Here is a 14353-nt window from a genome sequence, read left to right on the forward strand (position 1 = left end):
CACCTGGGTACGATTGAACAGCATCCCGCAACACCTGGGTACGATTACACAGCATCCCGTGACACATGGGTACGATTACACAGCATCCCGCGACATCTGGGTATGATTACACAGCATCCCACAACACCTCGGTATGATTACACAGCATCCCGTGACACCTGGTATGATTACATAGCATCCCGCGACACCTGGTATGATTACACAGCATCCCGCGACACCTGGTAGGATTACACAGCATCCCGCAACACCTGGTATGATTACACAGCATTCCGCAACATCTGGGTATGATGACACAGCATGCTGTGACACCTGGGTATGATTGCACAGCATCCTGCAACACCTGGGTATGATTACACAGCATCCCGTGACACCTCGGTATGATTGCACAGCATCCTGCAACACCTGGTATGATTACACAGCATCCCACGACACCTGGGTTCGATTACAAAGCATCCCGCAACACCTGGGTATGATTACACACTATCCCGCAACACCTTGGTAGGATTACACAGCATCCCGTGACACCTCGGTATGATTGCACAGCATCCTGCAACACCTGGTATGATTACACAGCATCCCACGACACCTGGGTTCGATTACAAAGCATCCCGCAACAACTGGTATGATTACACAGCATCCCGCAACACCTTGGTAGGATTACACAGCATCCCACGACACCTGGGTAGGATTACAAAGCATCCCGTGACATCTGGGTATGATTACACAGCATCCCGCGACACCTGGGTTCGATTACATAGCATCCTGCGACACCTGGGTATGATTACACAGCATCCTGCAACACCTGGGTATGATTGCACAGCATCCCCCAACACCTGGGTATGATTGCACAGCATCCTGCAACACCTTGGTAGGATTACACAGCATCCCACGACACCTGGGTAGGATTACAAAGCATCCCGTGACATCTGGGTATGATTACATAGCATCCTGCGACACCTGGGTATGATTACACAGCATCCCCCAACACCTGGGTATGATTGCACAGCATCCTGCAACACCTGGGTAGGATTACAAAGCATCCCATGACATCTGGGTATGATTCCATAGCATCCTGCGACACCTGGGTATGATTACACAGCATCCCCCAACACCTGGGTATGATTGCACAGCATCCCACGACACCTGGGTAGGATTACAAAGCATCCCGTGACATCTGGGTATGATTACATAGCATCCTGCGACACCTGGGTATGATTACACAGCATCCCCCAACACCTGGGTATGATTGCACAGCATCCTGCGACACCTGGGTATGATTACACAGCATCCCGCAACACCTGGTATGATTGCACAGCATCCCGCTGACATCTGGGTATGATTACACAGCATCCCCCAACACCTGGGTATGATTGCACAGCATCCCGCGACATCTGGGTATGATTACACAGCATCCCGCAACACCTGGTATGATTGCACAGCATCCCGCGACACCTGGGTATGATTACACAGCATCCCCCAACACCTGGGTATGATTGCACAGCATCCTGCGACACCTGGGTATGATTACACAGCATCCCCCAACACCTGGTATGATTGCACAGCATCCCGCGACACCTGGGTATGATTACACAGCATCCCCCAACACCTGGGTATGATTGCACAGCATCCCGCGACATCTGGGTATGATTACACAGCATCCCCCAACACCTGGTATGATTGCACAGCATCCTGCGACACCAGGGTATGATTACACAGCATCCCCCAACACCTGGGTATGATTACACAGCATCCTGCAACACCTGGGTATGATTGCACAGCATCCCCCAACACCTGGGTATGATTGCACAGCATCCTGCAACACCTTGGTAGGATTACACAGCATCCCACGACACCTGGGTAGGATTACAAAGCATCCCGTGACATCTGGGTATGATTACATAGCATCCTGCAACACCTGGGTATGATTACACAGCATCCCCCAACACCTGGGTATGATTGCACAGCATCCTGCAACACCTGGGTAGGATTACAAAGCATCCCGTGACATCTGGGTATGATTACATAGCATCCTGCGACACCTGGGTATGATTACACAGCATCCCCCAACACCTGGGTATGATTGCACAGCATCCTGCAACACCTGGGTATGATTACACAGCATCCCGCAACACCTGGTATGATTACACAGTATCCCACGACACCTGGTATGATTACACAGCATCAACGAAGTCACACTCTGACCACCGATCAAGTACTTGCTGCTAATCAAACATAATTTAACCTATACCAGTTAACTAGTGTTGTAAGTGAGTGTTTTGTTTGATGAAACTTCCAACAATATTCCTTTTAAATAATAACCATAATTGCAAGGTATGCCATGCCAACTATGACAGATTTTCAACAGAATCTGGTTGTACAATCTTTAAAATGCCACCTCCCAATACATTTCACGGTTTACTGCTGTACAAATACCCTTTCTAACTGCTGTAATTGCTGTCAAGTGAAACTAAAACACGTTAAAACATGGTACATTCATAACATAATGGGATTAACTCCACAGTGGACCGACTTTGAACATGATCACGTCAACTCCGGGTTTTCAGTTGTAGAAAAGTGAGACATGAAGTCTATTACCAAAACTGATGGGGCTGAGAAACTGTATCATAGCAAAGGCTGTTTTCAAGGTACAAAATTACAAAAATCTTGATTTTCTAGCGGTACGTTGTGCCACATGATGAGTTGGGAGTGATCTCCCTTGACTGTACTTTTGAAAGCGTCGTCAATTAAACATCGTGTCCTTGGAATTCAACATCTGTAATTGAAATTCAAGAGGGTCACAAGGTCTCTGAAATTTGCTCTTTAGTATTTGACATGACCAAGACATCACGACACTGACCCACCAAAAATACATATAGGAAGTAAATAAAAAAACATGACGTGTATATTAAATGAAAAACGCATGAAATACACACGAATTCCTCTGACATATTTACTTTGAAATTAGAAGTTATTTAATTATGTATTGACGTGAATATTGAAATGTCATACCTGTCAGGTGTGAGATTGCAACAGGATCTGTAAGAGGTTGTGTGATGGTATGTGGGATTGGCTGTAACAGGCTGTGTGATGGTATGTGGGATTGGCTTTATTATTATAGTAGTCAAAAGATTCAACACAAAAGGAGGGGATTCTTGCACAAGGAAAGTTTCTGACTGAATGCTACAAATACATCGTGTACGTTGAAATACTTTTTCTGTATCCTGTCTTCATGGTCTTTTCAAGCAAATTCTTGAATTAAAAAGGTGTCACAATAACCCTGATTTACGCAGCTATTCATGTAATTACTGATGTCGCAGTGTTTAAAACTCCCAAAATTCCAACCCAGACAGCTTGACTGGTAACTTTGATAAAATTACCAGTCCGGAAACAAACTTGACTGTCCGGTTTCCAACAATGAAAACAAAAATGAGGTTTCTGAATACTTTACTATTTGCAAGCATCGCAATGAACAACATATCGCTAACACTGAGTTTAGGTAAACTGAAAGTACATGTGCTGTGATTGGTTATTGTAAAATGAACTGTCCAATCGTAAATAGTTTAACATTATACCTTAAACACCTCAAACTGACGACAAGAAAACCTGTCTGTTATTATGAAATATTTACTGTTAGGTGTAAAAACGTCTACCAGACCAGCTGACAGGCTACTTTGGAAATTTGACCGCCCGAGATGAAGTCGACTGTTCCGGAGGGTCGGGCAGGCGGGAGTTTTAACGCTGGATGTCGTTGGATACAACCCTATATTCGTACAACAGAATGGAAAAAAAGGTTCTAACAATGCTGTAAAATACATTTTGAAGAGTGAAACGCATGAATTGTAGCTTTGATAATTTATTTTTCATTTTCATCCTCCACACGCAGAGGTTGGTCTCAATCAGGTTGAAGTCACTTCACACTGAGCCGTGTGTACAAAACGTCTTATATCCATTTTGTGTGAAAACATTTTCATAATTCACCGTTTTTAGTGCAACAGTAATAGAGAGTTATCACTCTACTTGGTGGCATCACCCCTATTGTGGACAACATGGACAGGGGTTCAAATTTTTTTTAAAAAGCCTCTTGCCACAGGGCAAGTGACTTTAAGAAAGTAACTTGTCATGATTAATTTTCCACTTGCTCTGATTTTATGACATAATTATGATGATGTAATTATGAAAGAAGAAATCAACATGGTATTTGATGTTAATGTTTACTGGACTATTTATTGGAAAGTGATAAATAGCAAAGAAAGATAACTCTACTTTATTACCATTGCAAAATTTAATAGCTACATTTTGAGCAGATATGAAATTAAATCCAAGTTTATTGCAGTTTGAAACCATAAGCAGAAATTATCTAGTAGCCCACGGACAAGTAAGATACCATTATTTGATTGCCCAAAATGAAAACTGACTTGTCCCGGGCATCGGGCGATGGGATTTTTGGACCCCTGATGGACATCGACATGTGGGCCCAGTTCATTGACATTGTACAGACTGAGTATGGTTTTACGACGCTTTTAGCAATATTCCAGCAATATCACGGCAGGGACACCAGAAATGGGCTTCACACATTGTACCCATGTGGGGATTCAAACCCGGGTCCTCGGCGTGACGAGCCAACGATTTAAACATTCGGCTACCCCACCGCCCCCATTGACATTGTAGCCAGGAACATTAGTTCGTGGAACCTACAGAGCAGGATCTACCTATGATACATATTCCATTCAGTGACGCCCCAATGTATTATATATACATATGCTTAACTTTCTTTCCTATTGTAATATGATTTGTACATAATCATGTACAGTGTATTTTGTATTCATGTCAGAATTCACTGTACTCTCCGACATTATAGGAGGAAATAAATACAATTCATTCACACTGACTCATGTCTACACTGATAAAAAATTATATGTTAGGCCGTGGGAGTCATGTCAATTTACACTTATCACAGGGGTACAAAAAGTCCAAGGTCTTGCCTACCAGTCGTCAGACTTCCATTTTTGTGGAAGCTGAGTTGCTGAGCGGTTTAAACGGCTGATTTTGAGTGCTGGCAATTAGGTGCCTGACTCTGAGAATGCGGGTGTGAATCCCAGATGAGACTCAACCAAAGAAAAGCACTAGAATCGGTACTTTACTGAGAAAGTGTAATCCCAACCATAACATGTCATATACCCAGAAGTATTCCACAAAATACCTAACTTAATTGTAACTAACTTAATCAATCGGTTCCATTTGCTTTTGTGTCTTTATTACATAATAAAACAATTGAAACCTTTTTAGAGATAATACCTCTTTTTATGAATTTGAAAAAAGCAATACTAGTATGTGAAATTTGACACATTGGCCCTTTATTAATGGAGTACTGGAGTATTAACTTGTCTTATGAACAAATGTCTTGAAATGACTTGTTTTTGTCTTTGACATCAGAAAACAATATCATTGCTACATTGATAAAGATATAGCCACCCTAATATTTATTCATAGAATAAAACTCTTTATTTATAAAACATAATTTTAGTACTAATACCATGTTAGTTGAACGGCTGTACAATAGATACACATTACCTACAACTTGTGTTACACTAGAACTGATTGCACCTCTTGGGATAACAAAATATTTTATGAATTAACGCTGGCTATTGATATAAATCACAGAGGCTGATAATCATAACTAAATATTGATAAATTATCAACATAAATTGGAGACATTTTGACCTAAAATATACAACAACCCCCAGGAAGAAATCAAGTTATTCCATGTCACGGTGAGAGGTCATACAGTTATGCATGGATTACTAACCAAACTAAGCATTGTGAACATAATTTAGATGTGGGCCATGAATAAAGACTTTGTATATTGTGTGAGTACATTCCTCACAATTGTTAATGTAAGATATTATGGATGACAGTGTTATATCAATTATTGTACATAATTCTTCTCATCGATGAAGAAGAATCTTCAGAACAATATGTATTTGCCATGGTAGTTGAGAAGTGAGCTGCCTCAAAATAAAGAGTCTTCATCACCATCTTGATCAGCCACAAGAATGAACAACTCGTTCTTATCTGATGAAAAAGACTTGATTGCAATCAATAATTCTTGCAGTGATTGAAAACAATAATAATAAGAATAATAAGAATAATAATAGTCCATTTATGATGTACATTGCGCCAAGCACAATGCATGCACGAAGCTCCCAAACAATCTGATCATTATTACCCCGGCTAATCCAAGCTACCTGCTGTCATTTTGGATTCTCTCAAAATACAACATACATGTATATATAACAGGTAAGAACCTCTGAAAACACAAAGTATTTTACAGTTCACATTGTCTGACAACTCAATAGTTCTGACAGTCAGATTGTCTAACAACACAATAGATCTGACAGTCAGATTGTCTGAAAATACAAGTATCTTACACAGATTGTCTGACAACACAATAGATCTGACAGTTGAGATTGTCTGACAACACAATAGATCTGACAGTTCAGATCGTCTGACAACACAATAGATCTGACAGTTCAGATTGTCTGACAACACAATAGATCTGACAGTTCAGATCGTCTGACAACACAATAGATCTGACAGTTCAGATTGTCTGACAACACAATAGATCTGACAGTTCAGATTGTCTGACAACACAATAGATCTGACAGTTCAGATTGTCTGACAACACAATAGATCTGACCATTCAGATTGTCTGACAACACAATAGATCTGACAGTTGAGACATTGAGACAAGTGTGCCATGAGTAGATATGGTTGGTTTGTTATTTAATGCCACACCCAGCAATACTCATGCCATAAGGCAGCGGTCTGTGAGTAATTGAGTCTGAACTGACAATCAAGTGATCAACAGCATGAGCATCAATCTACACGATTGGGATACGATTTCATGTGTCAACCAAGTCAGCGGGCCTGACCACCTGATCTCGTTAATCGTCTCTGTTGCTGAAGATTAATTCTAACCCGGATCTTCACAAGAGTTAATTAGGAGAGCCTTTCAGTCACTCTATTCTTTAATGTGTCCTGGTCAATTCCCTGATCAACAAACCTGACACTTCAGACTTCCTCACAACACAACAAATAAGATATATTAAACTTTCTCATGGCCAGTCTAAGTAAACTTAGACTCAGTATTATTCGTTACACTGCTATACTGAGTCTAACAAAACCTTGTGGAAGGTCGCGTCAGGTAACCTTTCCAATTGACCAATCAGAACACAGCTTACCAAATCGCGAAAGTGGACATTCACACATACCTTTTGAACTTTCACCTCGAAAAAGCTTGTACCCGAACGATTCCGAATGCTATTTTCCGTACGATTGGTTCCTAGTGATGCACGCCTGGCAGTGAGTAAACATTCGCTGAAAATAGCATTTTGTCAGTATTCAAGCATGTCAACTTGCGGAAATATTAGCTAATGATAACCATGTCAACAGAAACCCAAAAGCATATGTTCTGCAGGTCATATATCTGTGTTTTATGCGGATTTTCAATTGTTGGGAGATCAGTGTTGGCGACCGGGGATGAGAAAATCCCGCCGAACCCTAAATAGTAGACGTTGTCTGATTGGTTACATCCGTTCGGCCGTCTCGCCTTTGATTGGACGGTCATAGGTCGCTCAAAGGTTACCTGACGCGACCTTCCACAAGGTTTTGTTAGACTCAGCATAGCAGTGTAACGAATAAAACTGAGTCTAAGTTTACTTAGACTGTCTAATGACACAACAAATCAGATATTCTAGACTTTCTCATGACACAGCAAATCAGATATTCCAGACTTTCTCACAACACAACAAATCAGATATTCCAGACTTTCTCAATGGCACAATAAATCAAATATTCCAGACTTTCTCACAATGCTACAAATCAGATATTCCAGACTTTCTCATGACACAACAAATATGACAGAAAGCAGCACCAACATTCTGGAAAACAATTGCATAAAGACATACGTCTCTTACACATCAGATCAGAATGTTACAACACCTACCAGACTCTACAGAGAGGACAAGGAACAAACAGACTAAGATAGCAACCAACAGCAGGAGGATATGTCTGTGTTTACTGTTAATGTAATCTTAATCCTGTTTCACATTTCCTTCCTGGCTTAAGTCTCAATCCTAACATTGGCTGTATCCAGGTACTATTTCTTAGGAATATCACGCAAGAAGACACGCCCACCCACACAAGCACCCGCACGCTCCACTCACCATCCAACCACCCACACGAGCACCCGCACGCTCCACTCACCATCCAACCACCCACACGAGCACCCGCACGCTCCACTCACCATCCAACCACCCACCCACCCACCTGCTCACCCACTCAGCCATCCACCTAATCAACCGACCACTCACTCACGCACCTTCTTCACCTCACTCACTCACCTCACTCACCTAACTCACTCCAGGCTAAGGACTAAATCATGAAATGAATTTGCACTGAATTATCCTACATTAAAACACCAGGTTCTGATTGGTTAGACAGGCACTTATTCCCCTAGTAGCCAACTCAGAAACCCCATATCAGAGACGTTTCTTAGATAACTTGGCCATCTTGCATAATTGACTTTCTGATATGAATCTGTGTTCATCCAGATGCATGATTAAAGGGAAGTAACTCAGTGCATTTTTGTTTCTGTTTCGCAACTAAGTGACACATATGAACCAATGTGCATCCAGATACATGGTGAAAGGGAAGTAACCCAGTTCATTTTTGTTTCTGTTTCGCAACTAAGTGACACATATGAACCAATGTGCATCCAGATACATGGTGAAAGGGAAGTAACCCAGTTCATTTTTGTTTCGGTTTTGCAACCTGAAGACACATATTTGAGACATGTAAGAACGACTGTCAGTGAGACACACTTGTTCACAACCAATCTCTCAGGGCATGGAGTGTGATGGGTGCACTGACTTGGGTTGCACCTGCCGACACTATGTCACGATACAATACATATCGCGATATTTTACCTGTGATATGATACGTATCACGATACATACATCTTGAAAGAATGACACAGTATTAAGATTTAAAATGATTTATTTCAAAGTATTTGCGTATAACACTATTGTAATAAACAAACAAGTAACTCTATCACACTTGCGTATTTTTCTCTAATATGTACTTTATCATGTTTAAGATATGTACTGTTTTGAAAAAAAGTTGTGTATCGTTTTGTATCAATACACCAGTCGACGATACGATAGCTGTATCAAACTTTAATGTATTGCGATTTGTCGGTGCATCGGTGAATACTCCCAGCCATAAGCAATATCATGGTGAGGGACACCTGAAATGGTCTTCACACATTTTCCCATGGGGGAATAGAACCTGGGTCTTCAGCGTGATGAGCCAATGCTGTAACCATTATGCTGCCTCAACTACCAGTCTCTTGAAATTGGTTGACAACTTATAATGCACTCACATATTCAGGCTTCTGCTATAACATGTACTATGTACCCATGCTTCTCAGGACTATATGTTTGTGACAATCCACAACACCATTTTATAACTTGTCATCCAATAGCACTGTGCATGTTGTCGATATAAAGTCATTACAGTGTATATTCATGATATAACATGTACCATGTACACTATAGTGTATATTCATGATATAACATGTATCATGTACACTATAATCTACATTCATGGTATAACATGTACCATGTACACTATAGTGTATATTCATGATATAACATGTACCATGTACACTATAGTCTAGTCATGATATAACATGTACCATGTACACTATAATCTACATTCATGATATAACATGTATCATGTACACTATAGTGTATATTCACGATATAACGTGTACCATGTACACTATAATCTACATTCATGATATAACATGTATCATGCACATTAGTTTAGTCATGATATAACATGTACCATGTACACTATAGTCTATAGTCATGATATAGCATGTACCATGTACACTATAGCCTACTTCCATGATATAACATGTATCATGCACTTAAGGATTGACTGTGTATTTCTTTCGTTGCATTGAGGTATGAAACTAAAAACCAATGTGCAAACTGTATGAATCCGCGTAGCGGATTCTTACAAAAAGTTTGCACATTGGTTTTAGTTTCATACCTCAATGCAAACGAAAAGAAATACACAGTCAATCCTAATTAAATTCAACAACAAATACTATAGGCTTTCAACAATATTTTATTTAAACACAATCAAATTCATCGAAACATATCTTTGTTACCACCGATTAACATTTTCGTGTAAGAATTCGGTAATGGCGTGACATGACTCAGGTGACTCATTTACATAAAATGACACGCCTACCAAACCATTAGCCAATCAGCATAGAGCACCCCCAAACAGCTGTCAATCAACCAAGCTAACATCGGGTTGCGAATCAGAAGCTGAACAACACAGCGTGGACGCGTTCGATAACGGCAAAGTTTCTAGTTCAAACATTTGAATTATTACCAGCGAACTGAAAGACACAGTTTGAAAAGTGAGAATTGGAAATGAAGCCCGATGACATGAAGTTAGTGGAACTGAGATTGTTAGTGGCAGCAGTATTTCGCGCAAGTGGAAAGGGGCTGTGATGTGACTGGGATTGCGATGCCATGAACTGATGTTCCAACGGCGCATGCTCTCTTCGTCGGCGTTACAATGGCGGAAAGGGTCTCGCTAATTCTTAGTTTTGAGTAGTCGTTTGTGTGGCGACTATAACTACATATCGAACTTTCATTCCTATGGCCACTCATAAACATTATGTGACAAAGTTCAAAGCCAGCGTCACTCATGGCTTGGATTGCTGTGGCCGAAGACAATGAGCAGTGTATGACTGACTACATTGGGCATTGCGACATATGTCAGACATGAAACGAGTGAACTGGTATTTTTGACTGGGGTTGCTGTATACCAAATGTTGTGTGCGTCTGGAGAACTAAGTGCATCTTTATTACAGTGCGAAAAAAGTGATCCGGCGTTTGGGTCACTTTTGTCAAGGAGCTGGCGAAGTGCATTGACGGGACATTGGTTTATATCATTAAATTCGGCATACATTCGTTTTGTCGCTTATGCGCTTCATCGCTGCTGAGACCACCCTGGATGTTTTTGTTTCGTTTCGTGGGACAGTGTGACATATTCAACATTGCTATCATCTACCGCAAATTCAAAGGATGTGGGCGTAAGCTGCTGGTGAAATTCAAGACCACCGACTTACAAAATGGATGGCCAAGTCGCATTACCATACTTTGTACCGGAGGATAACAGGATTGGATGCCGAATGTAGATAAGTGCTAATTTTCATCAGATCACTTGTTTCAATGATTGATTTATGTTGTGTGGGACGTGACAAGCCATGTTGTACATTGTACTTTAATTTAGCATCAAGCATATCATTTGCAGACTTAAACTGCTTGTCTCTTACAATGTCAATATCTCTCCGATATCATTTAAGTGTCTTTTCAGGGCAGAACGAACATTTTTAAAGTGTTCTTGTGATACTTTCGCAGCATGTGCAGCCGCATATTTTCACATCTTGTTTCCTGGTTTTAGGCTGTGCCTCAGTGTAGAAAAATCTCAACTTTGTGTTAAGTTCCTCTGGTGTAATTGTTGAAAAATCCACAGTCCTCCCCTCGCTCTCGAACGACCAATCTAAATAAACAGACGAAAACAATATCTAGAAACCTGACTATGACAGACCCAACTATGTAAACTTTGAACTAAGTAACTTTATAGCAAATCATTTTTCTCGGTTAGATCTACAAAATTTAATCTCATTCTGATAATTGTTCCATTTTAAAAATACAACTTTGTGCTGATGAACTGTGTTTCGCTTTTTGAGAAAATATCGTAAGATGGAATTTGAAAATAATATTTATATGAATTGTGTATATCTACCTTGGAATAGTTTAACACCCCATTTTGTGTTTCTTTTTGTGGATGTTGATTGTCTGTAGTCGTCCATTCGAAGTAAATCATTACTTGATAAGCGTTTGAAACGATGTGTTTGGGATGGCTTATCATCGACTTGCATTGCACACGTCATCTCGTGATTTGCCGATGTTTTTGTAGATCTGGTTGATGCTGTTATCTCTAACAAACTTTCAATTTCTTCCAGGTCTAAATCATCCGGAAAATCAATGTTATCCGTGCTAAGAGTTGCAACGCTTCCGGTAGATTGATCTTCGAAAATCGACTCAAAATTCCCCAGATCAAAACTTCCGTTACCTGGAATCGGCCATCTTGTTGGAATGTAAACAAGACAAGTTGCAGACGACTGTTAAGCTGACTGCACGTGGTAACCTCAGTAACCAGTCAAATAATGTATTATGACAAACACTTTTTATTAAATAAACACTTTATTAACGTTCACGGATAATTTTGAGTTGTTTGTTTATGTTAACCACAATGTATCACTTCAATGTTTATCCAAAGTTCATTAAGGTACCCGAGTGCAAGGGAATTCCCTCGCTGTGTAAAGGTATTCCCCGACATTCCTCAGGTCCGAAAGTAGTCCAGTTCGGTGGGCGTGGCTTATTTTTTTAGATTCATTGGGAAATGAAATCAAAAGAAATGTTCCCAGTTAACCAATCAGATTGCCAGAATTTTAATGAACACAATAAAAATTTAATTATATTAGTTTATAGTCATGATATAACATGTACCATGTATACTATAGTCTATAGTTTTTATGATATAACTTGTACCATGTACACTATAGTCTACATTCATGATATAACAAGTACCATGCACATTAGTTTATAGTCATGATATAACATGTACCATGTACACTATAGTCATGATATAACATGCATCATGTACACTATAGTCTACATTCATGATATAACATGTACCATGTACACTATAGTCTATAGTCATGATATAACATGTACCATGTACACTATAGTCTACATTCATGATAAACATTTACCATGTACATTAAAGTGTACATTCATGATATAACATGTATTATGTACCTTATAGTGTATATTCATGATATAACATGTACCATGTGCACTATATTCTACATTCATGACATAACATGTAACATACATTACAGTGTGTATTCATTATATAACATGCACCATGTACACTATAGTCTACATTGATGATAAAACATGTAACGTACATTATAGTGTATATTCATGATAAAATGTGAGTGAGTGAGTGAGTTTAGTTTTATGCCACACTCAGCAATATTCCAGCTATATGGCATCAGTCTGTAAATAATCGAGTCAGGACCAGACAATCCAGTGATCGATAGGATAAGCATCGATCGGCGCAATTGGGAACCGATGACATGTGTCAACCAAGTCAGCGAGCCTGACCACCCGATCCCGTTAGTCGCCTCTTACGACAAGCATAGTCGCCTTTTATAGCAAGCATGGATTGCTGAAGGCCTATTCTACCCCGGATGATATAATTTGTACCATGTACACTATAGTCTACATTTATGATATAGCATTTACCATGTACACTATAGTCTACATTCATGATATAACATGTACCATGTACACTATAGTCTGCATTCATGATATACCATGTGCCATTTATATTACAGTGCATACTCATGATATAACATGTACCATATATATTAGTGCATATTCATGATATAGCATGTTCCATGTACAATGTAGTCTACATTCATGATATAACATGTACCATTTATATCATAGTGCATATTCATATCAGGTCTGCCATGTACACTATAGTCTACATTCATGATATAACATATACCATTTATATTATAGTGCATATTCATGATATAAGGTCTGCCATGTACACTATAGTCTACATTCATGATATAACATGTACCATTTATATTATAGTGTATAGTCATGATATAAGGTCTGCCATGTACACTATAGTCTACATTCATGATATAACATGTACCATGTACACTATAGTCTACATTCATGATATAACATGTACCATTTATATTATAGTGCATATTCATGATATAAGGTCTGCCATGTACACTATGGTCAACATTCATGATATAACATGTACCATTTATATTATAGTGTATATTCATGATATAAGGTCTGCCATGTTCACTAGTCTACATTCATGATATAACATGTACACTATAGTCTACATTCATGATATAACATGTACCATTTATATTATAGTGCATATTCATGATAGAACATGTGCCATGCACACTATAGTCTACATTCATGATATAACATGTACCATTTATATTATAGTGTATATTCATGATATAAGGTCTGCCATGTACACTATAATCTACATTATCGATATAACATGTACCATGTACACTATAGTCTACATTCATGATATAACATGTACCATTTATATCCTATTGCATATTCATGATATAAGGTCTGCCATG

General features: G+C 39.4%; 1 protein-coding gene across 2 annotated transcripts in view; it reads right to left on the bottom strand.

The window, feature by feature from the left end:
- LOC124278500 (anaphase-promoting complex subunit 5-like) overlaps window positions 1–14353 on the bottom strand; it is a 130577-nt gene that overhangs the window by 113920 nt on the left and 2304 nt on the right. The gene's annotated exons all lie outside the window — the stretch shown is intronic.

The sequence above is a fragment of the Haliotis rubra genome, unplaced genomic scaffold (assembly GCF_003918875.1).
Source record: "Haliotis rubra isolate DU_JTF1 unplaced genomic scaffold, ASM391887v1 Scf1062, whole genome shotgun sequence".
In the NCBI taxonomy this organism is placed as follows: Eukaryota; Metazoa; Mollusca; class Gastropoda; order Lepetellida; family Haliotidae; genus Haliotis; species Haliotis rubra.